The sequence below is a fragment of the Erinaceus europaeus genome, chromosome 5 (genome assembly GCF_950295315.1).
Source record: "Erinaceus europaeus chromosome 5, mEriEur2.1, whole genome shotgun sequence".
NCBI lineage: Eukaryota > Metazoa > Chordata > Mammalia > Eulipotyphla > Erinaceidae > Erinaceus > Erinaceus europaeus.
This window is the reverse complement of record NC_080166.1, coordinates 75,915,739-75,932,491: the sequence shown is the minus strand read 5'-3', so window position 1 is coordinate 75,932,491 and position 16,753 is coordinate 75,915,739. Positions and strand designations below refer to the sequence as shown.

The following is a 16,753-nucleotide window of genomic DNA, read 5'->3' as shown; positions in this document are numbered from 1 at the left end:
GATTCTAATAACACTGGTGTAGGTAAATGCATATGATATGCATGTATGTGTGTACACATTTACAAAGAGAGAGCATGATTACATATGCATTGTTCTGCTGAAATATCATATATATTTATTTACAAAGTCTCGTACTAAAAGTATGGAATTTATGTGAAAATTAAAAATTGTGAAAATTCTATTATTTTACCAGAGCACTGCTCAACTCTGGTTTATGGTGGTGTGGGGGATTGAAACTGGGACTTGACAGAGCCTCAGGCATGAGAGTCTGTCTGCATAACCATTGTGCTATCTATCTCCTGCCCTACTTAATGAAATTTTATAATGGAGTACCAAAGAGGGAAAAATGGTAATACTTAAAAAGTTTAATTTGTCTGGGAATGCATCAAAGTGAAGAGAACTTTGCAGTTTCATAAACTGTGGGGAACACATGAAATAGCTCACTTGTAGAGAGTCGGGCTGTAGCGCAGCGGGTTAAGCACAGGTGGCGCAAAGCACAAGGACCGACATAAGGATCCCGGTTCGAACCCCGGCTCCCCACCTGCAGGGGAGTCGCTTCACAGGAGGTGAAGCAGGTCTGCAGGTGTCTATCTTTCTCTCCTCCTCTCTGTCTTCCCCTCCTCTCTCCATTTCTCTCTGTCCTATCCAACAACGACAACAACAATAATAACTACAACAATAAAACAACAAGGGCAACAAAAGGGAATAAATAAATATAAAAAAAAAAAAGAAAAGAAATAGCTCATTTGTTCCATGTGCTCCTTTGCTATGTGTACAACTGAAATTCCACCCTGGTCCCAACTATACTGAAAAAAGTTTTAGTGTGGTGGGTCTCCATTACTTTCTCTCCCTCTCTCTCTCTCTCTCTCTCTGTCTCTCTGTCTCTCTCTCTCTGCTTTCCTGCTCCTCTGTCTGTATCTAATTTAAAAAAATAAAAAGGGAGTCGGGCGTTGGCACAATGGGTTAAGCGCAGGTGGTGCTAAGCGCATGGACAGCCTAAGGAACCCAGTTCGAGCCCCCGGCTCCCCTGCAGGGGAGTCCCTTTACAGGAGGTGAAGCAGGTCTGCAAATGTCTGTCTTTCTCTCCCCCTCTCTGTCTTCTTCTCCTCTCCATGTCCCTCCTATCCAACAATGACAACATCAATAACAACAACAATAATTGCAACAATAATACAAAAGAACAAGAGCAACAGAAAGGAAAATAAATAAATATAAAAAACAGAAAAAAACTGTATGTAAGACATCTTTCTTGCTTACTCCTCTTACATAGAAATCTTGAAGTATATTTATTTTTGTTATTTAAAAAACAAGATATGACTTTGTAATTTCCTTAATGCTTTCAGTCTCTCCAGAGATCTTAATATTATTAGAAGTATAATGCTTTTGAAACCTTTGAACTTATCACTAATTATGGAAAATAAAAAGTAGTTCTGTATTAATTTCAACTTTCTTTGTAAATTCTCCCTATATTGTCAAATGTGCTATTGTCAAATTGATAAAATGTGGGGAATTTGTTGGTGTGAGTTGCTAGAATTTTCTCATTATTCTATCACACAGCTTTATAGTTAATAAATAGATCACTTTTAGTTTAATTTACATTAAAATTGTTATATTATCCATCTGTAACAATGTTGAGTACTGTGAATACCTATGAAATATTCTTCCTGAAGTACCATTAGCTAAATTCTCTTGCACCAACCACAAGGTTACAGTCAGAAAGCACAGAGTCTCCTAAAGGCCACTACTCTGCACATCATACTTTAATTAAACAGGGGGAGTTGTGTGCAAAGAAGAGCTGGACTACTTCTCATTCTTTTCTCTTGGTCAAAATGGCTTCCACTTATCTTGATGGAAATTGGAGAGGTCTAAGAGAAATTAGAATTTTAATATCCTAGAAGCTCTTGACTTTTTCCTCCGTTCTCCTTCTTATTTCTCCATTTTTCAGGAGTTTCTATCATCAAAACCTTGCTCTCCAGACTAGAGATGGTGGATGGGTGGCTTCTCAAACTTGTCTTATATTCTCAGATTAACAAACCAATGGGCTTTCTTCTTCTGAGTGTTTCCAGAGAGGAAAATCTCAGTTTTTTTTACATTAACTTTATAGCTTGCTGTCTTACTATGTTGCTTAATAATTTCCAGGCATTTATTCCTGAGTGCTTTTTTGGATGTTCTACACATAACTAGTATCTCATCTGAAAACAGTTATAGTTATGCTACCCTTCCAATTTATATCTATTTTATTCCTTTCTCTTGCCTAAGTGCTAGGGCTAGGACTTCTAAGACTATGTCAAATAGTATTACTGGTAGTAATAAGAAAAATATGGACCACTTTGAGAATTTGTGAGTCATCCTTGTGCAGGGGCTGTGATAATCTTCTCTGTACCATTTCTATTTTAGTATATATGCTTCTATGACAAGAATAAGACTAAGATGGTAACTTCATGAAACCAGAATAAGTAACTTGAAATTATTTATTCAGAACTCATCATCTGAAAAAAAATAATAAAAGCATAGCACATAGAAGAGGTATACTAAAACATATTATAAGCAAGAGGATTTTTTTTCTCTCTCATAATTTAGTCTATACAGAAATCTACTATCAAGATGTTATTTTCAAGGCAATAACACTTTTAGATTACTAGTGATATTTTATGTTTATGAATCAATAATTAGTTTCTATGAAACTATGTTATTGGGAGATAACCCATGGTATTCCTTATAGGGGGAATATATATACACTTTTTGATGGTGTTGAAAGTTTTCCAGTTTCAATAAATTTAAGTGAAAGAAATATAACTATTATGTCTTTTATTCTTTTAAAAAAGGAAAGAGACTAGGACAATTTTTGTTTTCAAGCAAACCTCAACTTTTAGAAATGTTACACTCAGCTTCAATGCAATCCTGCTGATTCGGTTAAAAAGTAAGCTTACATTGGTACATTACATAGTTCACATTGAAAGGAAAGGCAACAGACTTGACGAAAACAATTCTCCCCATGGCTGCATTGTCAGACACAAAATAACTTTTGGGATGCCAACAAAAAATATGAAGGATCATTGCTATTTCCCAGAATATACATACAATTGATATCAGATGTTCTTTTTTATTTTTATGTTCTTCCTAGTCTAACTCTGCTTGTAGGATTCAGTAACAGGACCTGTAATTTTGACTACTAAAATATCGGACTTCCTGCTACCACTTATCTAAGTTAATTCTTTGTGTATTTTATATAAGTAGAACCACTAAATGTTTTATTCCTAAAGGCACATTATGTGAAAAGATTTTAAAAGTATATTATATAAGTAATATTTCATTGAACCATGAAATAATTCCAATACACCATGTTGTTACTAAATAGATATTTTCCAGGAAAAAGAAAGCCAGTTAGTTATCTATAACATTAGCAAAATTTGCTAAAGAATCACTAATCATATTGCTATCTATCACTTCACACCCTGGGTTATTATATCAATGAACAAAGCAGAACAAAAAATTGGTTAGTCTCGTTGAAGTCATATTCTGTTAATAGTTACAATAATCAAATGCATACGTTTAGTGTGTGTGTTTGTATGTGCATATACATGTGCATACATGTGGTAGTAATTGGTTTGTGGATAAAATACAGAGCACAAAAGAATAATAAGGTATAGAATGATGATGCTGTCATCTAAAAATATGGCTATTAGAAAAGACTTCATTGATGTTGTTATTTTATTACAGACTTAAAATAAGAGGGGTATTTATGATGATTTTTATGGACAGAGTGTTTCAGGAATAGGCAGAGATAAGTACAAAGATTCATAGTCATGAGTACATGTCACTATAGTTGTTGCAAATGAAAAGATGAGTGACAAAGACAGAGAAGTAATAAAGAAATAGATTGTGTAGGACATGGTGGTTCGTTGTAAAAATTTTACCGTCCCTTTGAATGAGATGGGGAGTTATTGTAGGATTACTGTAGTATAGTGGATAATTTTCCATGCTGGGTCCTATGATGAGAACAGGTCATTGGAGAATAAAGGTATAACCTAGCAAGAACTATTGTAATCCTGCCGGTGAGATATTATCCGTTGAACACAGTGAAAGAAATAAGTGCCCTTATTTTTAACATATAATAAACAATAGAATATGCTATTGGAAGTTAGGTATCATAAAAAAAGAAATGTGTAAAGGCTGACTCCAAGTCGTTTGGTTTTGCAGTAGGAAAATCATGTTCCTTTAGATGTCAAATAAACAACTCAGTCCTTAAGGCAATCACAATTTTTGTCTTCCTCCAATGGAATAATTGACCAAGATAAATATACCTTTATCTGTGTAGATTAAGATTGACCCTCACCTTACAACCAAGTGGCCCTAGGGACAGAGTTCTGGAAACCTCAAGTTTACCTAAGAAAAGTTTTTTTTTTCTGTAGTTATTTTAGCATATTTTGTTTTCTTCACTGTCAATATCTTTAAAGCATAGATTATTAATCCATTTTTCATGTCAACTAGTTGTTGCTATGGAAATAAATTTTTCTTTCCAGTGACTAAATCCCTACTTGTAATTTCAACTCCAGGTATTCATTATCTTTGTTGATTTTTTATAATATCCACACATTTGTGAGAACTAATGAATGATTAGAAAGTCAGCACAAAGGATGGGGATCTTTAGAGTATAATATTAAATAGTTAATATAGTGATTAATGCTGTTGGTATTGTAGTAAAGGGTAAAAAGATTAAACCTTGGAGGAAGGTGTAGGGACTTGCTACTAGGTGTGACTTTAAGAAAGCTGTATCTATTCTCTAAGTGTCCTGCTATTTTTAAAAAACTAAATAAGTTGAGCTGCAATGAACATTTTTCCTACTTGCCTTTCTTTAATTCCTTTGCATTCTGATAAGAGAGCACTTGCTGTCCTTGAGGAAACAAAAAGCAGGTTGTTTACACTTATTCCAAACCCTGGCTCTAGGAGTAGACATATCACCCCAAAAGCTATTCAGAGCATTTCCTTCTCTCAGACCATATCACCCTTAATTAGACCAGTAAGCTCCTGTCAAGGATCCTATGAGGCAGATTTCTCATTCTTCTGGAAACTATGATTAACAAATCTTTTAACTTCTAGAGAACTGAATCAAAGTCCTAGCAGTTGACAACCACCTTACTATCTCACAGCCACATTCCCTGAGTGACTCACAATATGAAAAGATAGGCAAGAATTGAGCAATCCAGTACTGACAGTTTCATTTAATCCCCCAGATATGCATTGGCCTGATTTAATATAAACTTGCCTGTGTGCTATTCCCTTACAACTTTATAGATGAATCCTTCACTCTTCAAACAAACAAACAAACAAAAAGCCACAATTTAAGATCCTAACAGCATCTACAACACAAACAGCTTCCTTATAATGATGAAAAATGAAATGAACTAATAGAAGTTTGGAGAACTAATTCCAATTCCTACAAGGATATAGACATAGAGATAAATAAAGACACAGATGTGTACACCAGAGTCATAGCTGGTGCTCCCTGACTGCCATTTTCTGTTTTAAATTTTTTATTTATTTATTTATTTATTTATTACCGAGAGAGACTGAGAGAAATGGGTTAGGCACAGAGGGAAAGAGACAGACACCTGCATCCCTGATTTACTAATTGTGAAGCTTCCTCCCTGCAGGTAGGTACCAGGGCCGTGAACCTGGGTCCTTATGTAGTGTAATATGTGCAGATATTACAGATGTGCCACTGCCTGACCCCTCATAATTACAAATTTCCACAGTCCCTGCCTGAGTCTTCTTTTTTTTCTTTCTGTCTTTATTTAGATAGAAGGTGAGAAAAAAGGAAAGAGAGAAAGGGAGAGGAATAACAAAACCACAGCCCCTACCCACCATTTGTGAAATTTCCCAGGGCAGGTGTTCTCATGTGGTGGTAAGAAACGCAATCCTGGGTCCTTTCACATGACAAAGTGTTTGCTCTACCAGGTGAGTTATCTCCCAACCTTCCAGAATGTAGCGTTTTGACTGCTACTACTCGAAACCTGGATTAAGTTAATCTCTCATATAGCAAATGTGCAACCAGTGAACAAAAAGGAAAGGAACATGCTGAATTCCTGTTCTGAGTCTTCTTAAATGAATTCTTTAGTCACTGAATAATCTCCAAAAATTACTTTTATCCCATACATATTAGTGAGGCACTTGAGCTTTAAAAAAAAAGAAAAGAAAGAAAGAAAAGAAAGAAGTACCACTGACATTTATTTGCCATGAATATCAATTATATGTACACAATGTGCTTTTATAGAGCAAAATATATAAATGGTAGGATTATTTTACACAATATTAAACACTTACTGTTAAAATAAAATTTGTGCATTGTGTTACTAAAATTTCTTTTGAAAAGAATAGCAATGGGGAGGGAGTTGGGTTGTAGCGCAGTGGGTTAAGAATAGCACTGGGGGCCGGGCGGTAGCTCAGCGGGTTAAGAGTACATGGCACAAAGCACAAGGAGTGGCATAAGGAGCTCCTTTGGAGACCCCGGCTCCCCACCTGCAGGGCGGTCGCTTCGCAAACGTTGAAGCAGGTCTGCAGGTGTCTGTCTTTCTCCCCCCCACCCCCGTCTCCCCTCCTTTCTCGATTTCTCTCTGCCATATCCGACAACAATGACAGCAATAACAACAATATTAATAACAACAGTGATAAACAGTAAGGGCAACAAAAAGGGGAAAATAGCCTCTAGGAGCAGTGGATTCATAGTGCAGGCACCGAGCCCCAGCAGTAACCCTGGAGGCAAAAAGAAAAAAATGAAAGAAAATGATAGCAATGAAGCCAAGTAGACAACAATAACATTATTTGATTTTATTTCTGTCGCTTCAGGCATTAGAATTTGGATATGGGAGTCCATCGGTAGTGAAGGGGGTTAAGCACAAGTTGTGCAAAGCTTAAGGATCCGGGTCTGAGCCCCTGGATCCCACCTACAGGAGAGTCCCTTCACAAGCAGATGAAGCAGGTTGGCCGGTGTCTATGGAGAGACACCTCTCTGTATTCCCCTCCTCTATCCATTTCTCTGTCCTATCTAACAACAACGACATAAATAATAAAAACAACAATAACTACAATAATAAAACAACAAGGACAACAAAAGGGAATAAATAAATAAATTTTAAAAAGCAAGTTGGATACTTGGATCAAAACTAGTGGGAATATTTGACTTAATAGTTTAACAGTTATTACTGTAATGATGAAATAAGTCAACACATATAGCTTTTAGTTTCACTTTTGCCTTTGAGATGCCAGAATTTCTACATATATGATTCTTGATAGATGAATAGTAGAAGTTAAAAAAAGGTTCCTTCAAAATATAAACTGTCTACAAGAGAATTGATACTCATATTGGATAAATTATGACAGGACTTTAATATCTTCTTTGAGTAAAAAGTTGAAAATGTTATTCTCATTTTTATTTGGTGGAAACTGAATCTCAGAAAAGTAAGATAATTTACCCGTGGTCATAAGCTAATAAGTCATAAAGCAAGTTTATATTCTACAGATATTGTGTGTGTGTGTGTGTGTGTGTGTGTGTGTGTGTGTGTGTGTGTGTGTCTGTGTGTGTGTGTATTTAGACAGACAAAGAAGTAGAGAGGCTGAGAGAGAATGAAGAGGCCAAATCATCAAAACTTCCTTCAGTGCAGTAAGGACAAGATTTGAACCTGTGTCATGCACGTGGCAAGGCAGCACACTACCCAAGTAAACTGTTTCACTGGCCTAGTCCTTGTGTCTTTTTATTGCATATATTATCTATTCAGTATCACATAAATGATAATTTTTAAAAGAGGTGGCAAATGTCCTAACAAAAAAAAAAGGGATCAGACAGATGGTTTAAGAATATGGGTTTGAAAAATAACAACACAAAATTAGCAAAAAGACAGAAAGATAAAATTTTTAAGTATTACAATTTGGTTAGGTCCTGCTTTTAGTTTCCCTTTCAGATCTTCTTAGTCAGCTTCTGTTGATGAATGGGATCATCCCATACTCATCTTTATCTTTCTGACTTAGCTCACTTAACATAATTCCTTCTAACTCTGTCCAAGATGGGTCAGAGAAGGTGGGTTCATTGTTCTTGATAGCTGCATAGTATTCCATTGTGTATATATACCACAGCTTTCTCAGCCACTCATCTGTTGTTGGGCACCTGGGTTGCTTCCAGGTTTTAGCTATTATGAATTGTGCTGCTATGAACATAGGAGTACACACCTCTTTTTGCAGTAGTTTATGGATACATGTGTACATATGCTCTCTCTCACAGAAACTGGTGTATATCTAGGTTTTGGGACTTTGTTAGAAAGTGAACCACCTGAGATCAAATTAGAGTATACTATGAAAGGAAAGGTCTCACCCGAGTAATGAAGCTGAAGGGTTGTCATTCCACACGTGAAGTCTCTGGACACAATCTGAAGTGAAGCATGTTGAGGTGGCAATCGTTGCGTTGGTTAGGTTCTGATCGGCAGATGCAATATTATTTGATGTGGATTGGGAGAAGCATACAGGAAAGTGGGCCCTATCCAAGGGTTCCAGGACTGGGGGAAGTAGGGACTCTATAGTGGAGATGTGAGGTTCCTGCTATCTTAGGGTTCAAAAAGACAATGGATAGTTAATGTTATCATCACATTATTTGGTAATTGGTTTAACTTTGAAAAGTCCTTTTGTTATGGTTTGCTGTACAGTACCCAGTATCTTTATATACATATATATTTTTTTTATTTAAGAAAGGATTAATTAACAAAACCATAGGGTAGAAGGGGTACAACTCCACACAATTCCCACCACCCAATCTTCATTTCCCACCCCCTCCCCTGATAGCTTTCCCATTCTCTATCCCTCTGGGAGCATGGACCCAGGGTCATTGTGGGTTGCAGAAGGTAGAAGGTCTGGCTTCTGTAATTGCTTCCCCGCTGAACATGGGCGTTGACTGGTTGGTCCATACTCCCAGTCTGCCTCTCTCTTTCCCTAGTAGGGTGTGTCTCCAGGGAAGCTGAGCTCCAGGACACATTGGTGGGGTCTTCAATCCAGGGAAGCCTGGCCAGCATCCTGATGGCATCTGGAACCTGGTGATTGAAAAGAGAGTTAACATACGAAGCCAAACAATTTGTTGAGCAATCATGGACCCAAAGCTGTTGGTATGCATGAGACCCCTTCTGTTTCATTTGGTTTAAATCCCCCCTGCTTAACACTATTCTATTTACATAACCACTTCATTCTATTTATATAACCGCTGTTAACAAGCACCTCCCTCCAGGGCATTGGTTCAATCCCCACTGTTTCATGATATGTTTTTGCTCCACCCCCCCTCCTTGTCACACCCTGATCCTCTCCTTGTCACACTCTGATTGTCACCAGTCACTTTTCTCTCCACCCTCTCTATGTCACACCCTGTTTCCACCCTACTTGGCAAGTATATTTAAAGACAGCATTGTGAGTTTTAGAGTACTGTACTTTGAGTTTAACTTAGCTCGTCTTAGATTATGCTGCGTCCTGCATGAATAAAGAGATACTGCCTACAACCCAGCCATGAGTCCCGGGTCGTCTGTTACCCGCCCGTGAAGCCAGCCTGGCGAAAACAACCTAACCCGTCGAAAACAACACAAAGCTTGGAATAGTGGAGAGGAAGTGTTAGGGGGGTACTCACTGCAAACTCTAGTGTACTTCTGCTTTCAGTTATATATTTTGCAGTAGTTTATGGATCCGTGTGAACATAAGCTCTCTCTCACAGAAACTGGTGTATATCTAGATTTTGGGACTTTGTTAGAAAGTGAACCACCTGAGATGAAATTAGAGTGTACTATAAAAGGAAAGGTCTCACCTGAGTAATGAAGCTGAAGGGTTGTCATTCCACACCTGAAGTCTCTGGACACAGTCTGAGGTGAAGCATGTTGAGGTGGCATTCGTTGCGTTGGTTAGGTTGTGATGGCGGATGCAATATTATTTAATATGGATTGGGAGAGGCATATGGGAAAGTGGGCCCTATCCAAGGGTTCCAGGACTGGGGGAAGTAGGGACTCTGTAGTGGAGATGTGAGGTTCCTGCTGTCTTAGGGTTCAAAAAGACAATCGATAGTTAATGTTATCATCACATTATTTGGTAATTGGGTTAACTTTGAAAAGTCCTTTTGTTATGATTTGCTGTACAGTACCCAGTATCTTGTATATAGCTGTACTAATTGGATGCTTCTAATCTACTTGGTCTAGGCTTTTGAGAGAGTCCGCATATCAAATACATAGCCTATATATTAAAAAGATTCAGTTTGTGTTTTGAAAAACTTTGAGACATACAATTGATTTCCCCCCTCATATTAATTAACTACTGATTTATATGTCTACATTTTGCTAGGAGTGTACATAAACACCATTCCCACCACCAAAAGACTGTGACCCATCCCTCCCACCCACTCCCACCCCCCACTGGCCCAGGAAAGCTGCATGTCTACCCCTCACCACAGGGTTTTAACTTTGGTGCCCTACTTACAATTTCGTCAGGTCCTGCTTTTAGTTTCCCTTTCAGATCTTCTTACTCAACTTCTGTTGATGAGTGGGATCATCCCATACTCATCTTTATCTTTCTGACTTAGCTCACTTAACATAATTCCTTCTAGCTCTGTCCAAGATGGGTCAGAGAAGGGGGGTTCATTGTTCTTGATAGCTGCATAGTATTCCATTGTGTATATAGTACCCAGTATGTTGTATAGAGCTGTGCTATTGGATGCTTCTGATCTACTTGGTCTAGGCTTTTGAGAGACTCCGCATATCCAATACACAGCCTATATATTAAAAAGATTCAGTTTGTGTTTTGAAAAACTTTGAGACACAATTGATTTTCCCCCTCTCATATTAATTAACTAGTGATTTATATGTCTATGTTTTTCTGGGAGTGTACATAAACACCATTCCCACCACCCAAAGACTGTGACCCATCCCTCCCACCCACTCCCACCCCCCACTGGCCTAGGAAGCTGCATGTCTACCCCTCACCACAGGGTTTTTACTTTTCTGCCCTACTTACAATTTATAAGTAAAACTTAGTGAACACTATGACATTTCTCAGGGACTGAGGCTGAGAGTAAGAACTTACAAAGTGCTATCATTGAACTAACTAGTAGGTGTCATTTTTTAGCATCAGTAGAATCTAGACCATTCTCAACGTAACTTTTAAATCAACATATGGATTATACTTTCATTCAAAAGTTTCTACCAAAAAAGAAAAAAAAAACCATCAGAGATAGGTAGGAGAGGTTTCAGTACTATTTTTAAGCTCTCTGTCTGCTGAAGCATGTCCAGAGCAGGGGAGCCTTAGTAATAACAATAGAAAAGTTTCTACAGAAATTATACTGGATGGCTAGGGAGGTATGCATTGTCTAAGGTTCCATACCTGGCACAGGTTCTGCTACAGTGAGTCATCTAATCCCCACTCAATAAATAAATCTTAATATAAAGTCAGACTAAAAGATTTTCTACATATCATTCGGTGAATAAAATGACTTCTCACCCTTTCTAGAATGGAAGACAGTATTTATGTCAATGACAGCAGTTTCAGCAGTACTAGTTTTGTATCCTGAACTTCTCATCATTCAAGATTGGAAATTGTAGGTAAGAGAAGCACAATTTCTGTACTTCTTTCACAAAAGTATTTCCAAAAATTTAAGTAAAGTAGTAAGGAAACATAATGATAAAGAACTTGAGTTGTGAATTCCATCAGAACCTGGAGAGGGAGAAGGAAAAAAATAAGAGGGGGGAGGACACTCAGAAGTAGTAGGTATGACTTAGGAAGAGAAGGACCATGAAAAATGGATATATATATATATATATATATATATATATATATATATATATATATATATATAATAGTTAAGACAATCTGTGATCTTGGAAGAACTAATAAAGTTTCCAGTGGAGGGAATAGGAACACAGAATTATAGTGGTAGAAAAGTGTGGAACTGGTGATAGTGGGCATCTCTGTCTAGTACCTGATCTGAGTGGAAATGCTTCCAGTTTTTCACCATTGAGTATGATGTTAAATATAGGTTTGCTATATTTAAACTCAACTATGTTCAGGAATATTCCATCTATTCCCATTTTTGTAGTGTTTTGATCATAAAGGGATGTTGGATTTTGTCAAAGGCTTTCTCTGCATTTTTGATATAAATATGTGGTTTTTGGTCTTGCTTTTGTTGATGTGGTGGATCACATTGATTGATTTCTGTACATTAGACCAACCTTGCATGCCTGGGACAAACCCCACTTGGTCATGATGAATAATCTTTTTAATATACTGCTGTATCCAGTTGGCTAGAATTTTGTTCAATAGTTTAGCATCTATGTTCATCAGAGACACTGGTCTGTAGTTTTCTTTTTCGGTTGTGTCCCTGTCTGCTTTTGGTATGAGAGTGATGGCTTCATAGAAGCTGGCAGTGAATATTCCAGTATCTTCAATTTTCTGGAAGACTTTTAAAAGTAGAGGCATTAGTTCTTCTTTGAAGGTTTTGTAGAATTCAATTGTAAAACCATCTGTTCCTGGACTTTTATTTTTGGGGAGATTTTTGATAACTGTTTCAATTTCATTAGCTGTGATGGGCCTGTTCATGTTATCTATTTCCTCTTTACTTAGTTTTGGAAGTTGGTAGGTATCTAGGAAATCGTCCATTTCTTGCAGGGTGTCTAGCTTGGTGGCATATAGTTGTTCAAAGAAGTTTCGCATGCTATGTTGAATTTCTGGGGTGTCTGTTGTGATATCTACTCTTTTGTTTATGATTCGATTTATTTGGGTCTTCTCCCTTTTTTGTTTTGTGAGTCTGGCTAAAGGTTTGTCGATTTTGTTCACTCTTTCGAAGAACCAACATTCACTTTCTTTGATCTTTTGTATGGTTTTCTTATTCTCAATGTTATTTATTTCTGCCCTAACTTTAGTGATTTCTGTCCTTCTGGTTGCTTTAGGGTTCCTTTGTTGTTGTTCTTCTTCCACTATCACCATTACTATTCAACGTAGTGTCGGAAGTTCTGGCCATAGCAATCAGGCAGGAGCAAGAAATTAAAGGGATACAGATTGGAAGAGAAGTCAAACTCTCCCTATTTGCAGATGACATGATAGTATACACAGAAAAACCTAAGGAATCCAGCAAGAAGCTTTTGGAAATAATCAGGCAATGCATTAAAGTGTCAGGCTATAAAATTAAAATCCAAAAGTTAGTGGCACTCCTCTATGCAAAAACTAAATTAGAAGAAATTGAAATCCAGAAATCAATTCCTTTTACTATAGCAACAAAAACAATAAAATATCTAGGAGTAAACATAACAAAAGAAGTGAAAGACTTGTATACTGAAAATTATGAGTCACTACTCAGGGAAACTGAAAAAGACACAAAGAAGTGGACAGATATTCCATGTTCATGGGTTGGAAGAATTAATATCATCAAAATGAATAGACTACTCAGAGCCATCTACAATTCTATCCCCATCAAGATCCCAAGTACATTTTTTAGGAAAATAGAACAAATGCTACAAATGTTTATCTGGAACCAGGGAAGACCTAGAATTGCCAAAACAATCTTGAGAAAAAAGAGCAGAACCGGAGGCATCACACTCCCACATCTCAAATTGTATTATAGGGCCATTGTAATCAAAACTGCTTAGTACTGGAACATGAATAGACATACTGACCAGTAGAATAGAATTGAGAGCCCAGAAGTGAGCCCCCACACCTATGGACATCTAATCTTTGACAAAGGGGCCCAGACTAGTTAAATGGGGAAAGCAGAGTCTCTTCAACAAATGGTGTTAGAAACAATGAGTTGAAACATGCAGAAGAATGAAACTGAACCACTGTATTTCACCAAATACAAAAGTAAATTCCAAGTGGATCAAGGACTTGGATGTTAGACCACAATCTATCAGATACTTAGAGGAAAATATTGGCAGAACTCTTTTCCGCATAAACTTTAAAGACATCTTCAGTGAAACGAATCCAATTACAAAGAAGACTAAGGCAAGTATAAACCTATGGGAGTACATCAAATTAAAAAGCTTCTTCACAGCAAAAGAAACCACTACCCAAACCAAGAGACCCCTCACAGAATTGGAGAAGATCTTTACATGCCATACATCAGAAAAGAGTTTAATAACCAACATATATAAAGAGCTTGCCAAACTCAACAACAAGACAACAAATATAACCCCATCCAAAAATGGGGGAAGGACATGGACAGAATATTCACCAAGAGATCCAAAAGGCAGAGTAACACATGAAAAAACGCTCCAAGTGTCTGATTGTCAGAGAAATGCAAATAAAGACAACAATGAGATACCACTTCACTCCTGTGAGAATGTCATACATCAGAAAAAGTAACAACAACAAATGCTGGAGAGGGTGTGGGGGCAAAGGAACCCTCCTACACTGCTGGTGGGAATATAAATTGGTCCAGCCTCTGTGGATAACAGTCTAGAGAACTCTCAGAAGGCTAGAAATGGACCTACCCTATGATCCTGCAATTCCTCTCCTGGAAATATATCCTAAAGAACCCAACACATCCATCCAAAAAAATCTGTGTACACATATGTTCTTGGCATCACAATTTGTAGTAGCCAAAACCTGGAAGGAACCCAGGCTTCCAACAACAGATGAGTGGCTGAGCAAGTTGTAGTGAATATACATAATAGAATACTACTCGGCTGTAAAAAATGGTGACTTCACCATTTTCAGCCGATCTTGGATGGACCTTGAAAAATTCATGTTAAGTGAAATAAGTCAGAAACAGAAGGATGAATATGGGATGATCTCACTCTCAGGCAGAAGTTGAAAAACAAGATCAGAAAAGAAAACACAAATAGAACCTGAAATGGAATTGGCATATCGCACCAAAGTAAAAGACTCTGTGGTGGGTGGGTGGGAAGAATACAGGTCCAAGATGGATGACAGAGGACCTAGTGGTGGTTGTATTGTTATATGGGAAACTGGGGAATGTTATGCATGTACAAACTATTGTACTTACTATTGAATGTAAAACATTAATTCCCCAATAAAGAAATAAAAAAAGAAAGATGTGGAATTATATCCCTGTTATCTCATAATCTCTTCAATCAATATTAAATCACTAAGAAAAAATTAAAAAAAAACAGCCAAGTGGATTTATGCAGCTAGGTAGTGTGGATTTACAGGAATTCTACTCATTACTAGGTGAACAACACCAGCAAGGTAAATTATCTATCCCTCTGTTTTTTTCCTCAGTGAAATGGAAAGCCTACTACTGGCAACTTGCACAGTGGGTGCTAGTATAAAGTTCTTAGAATGCTGTCTAGCACACACACACACACACACACACACACACACACACACATTACCCAATAATTGTTAACATTGGTGGTAAATTGTCACTTTTTTAAAAATTAGTGCCTTCTTAGACATGGACCTTCCATATGATCCAGTAATTCCTCTCCTGGGGTTATACCCCAAGGACTCCATAACACCCAACCAAAAAGAGGTGTGTATTCCTATGTTCATAGCAGCACAATTCATAATAGCTAAAACCTGGAAGCAACCCAGGTGCCCAACAACAGATGAGTGGCTGAGAAAGCTGTGGTATATATACACAATGGAATACTATGCAGCTATCAAGAACAATGAACCCACCTTCTCTGACCCATCTTGGACAGAGTTAGAAGGAATTATGTTAAGTGAGCTAAGTCAGAAAGATAAAGATGAGTATGGGATGATCCCACTTATCAACAGAAGTTGACTAAGAAGATCTGAAAGGGAAACTAAAAGCAGGACCTGACCAAATTGTAAGTAGGGCACCAAAGTAAAAGCCCTGTGGTGAGGGGTAGACATGCAGCTTTCCTGGGCCAGTGGGGGGTGGGAGTGGGTGGGAGGGATGGGTCACAGTCTTTTGGTGGTGGGAATGCCAGACCTTCTACCTTCTGCAACCCTCAATGACCCTGGGTCCATGCTCCCAGAGGGACAGAGAATGGGAAAGCTATCAGGGGAGGGGGTGGGATATGGAGATTGGGTGGTGGGAATTGTGTGGAGTTGTACCCCTCCTACCCTATGGTTTTGTTAATTAATCCTTTCTTAAATAAAAAAAAAATTTAAAAAAATTAGTGCCTTCTCTATTTTTTTCTAGCTTCTATTTTTATTCCATTTGGTAGAAAATTTACTGAAAATGATACTATGTGCTTAACACTTTCATTTTTAATTTTTTTACCTTTCCAAAGGAATATAGTAATTTGAAATAAGTCTTTTATTAGTTTCATTTAAAAAATCTATAAATCTATTTTAGTAGTATAATTAGATTTCAAATATTAGCTGTTTTAGTTCCACCTAGCATGAAAAAATATGTATTCTTACGCATGAGAGTCTCTTTGCATGAACATTATGCTATACCCCCACCCACAAGAAGTCTTTAAATAAATTTTATTCCCTAAAGTCATGGAAGATGAACATATGTTAATTAACTGCATATCAAATCTGCACTTCTTATGGACTTATATGACAACATAAAAATTTTACACATATGTAATAAATGACAAGGAGGGAAGGGGGAAATTTGTTCTTTTTCACAAATTATACATAATCTCAGTTTTACTAAGAAAATTCAGATAGCACATAAGAAATATTAATCAATAAAAGATCAAATACATGTGCTTTTGTGAATCTCTTAACAAATGAGACATACTATTTTAAATAACTCTTTTTCCCATTGCTAATAGAAACTACCAGTTAACATCATATATTCTAGAAGTAT

General features: G+C 37.2%; 1 non-coding gene across 1 annotated transcript; it reads right to left on the bottom strand.

Moving 5' to 3' along the window:
• Positions 1–2,314: 2,314 nt before the first annotated feature.
• Positions 2,315–2,421, bottom strand: LOC132538808 (U6 spliceosomal RNA). The gene has a single exon (XR_009550131.1). It is a non-coding gene; the product is annotated as a U6 spliceosomal RNA (small nuclear RNA).
• Positions 2,422–16,753: the final 14,332 nt, after the last annotated feature.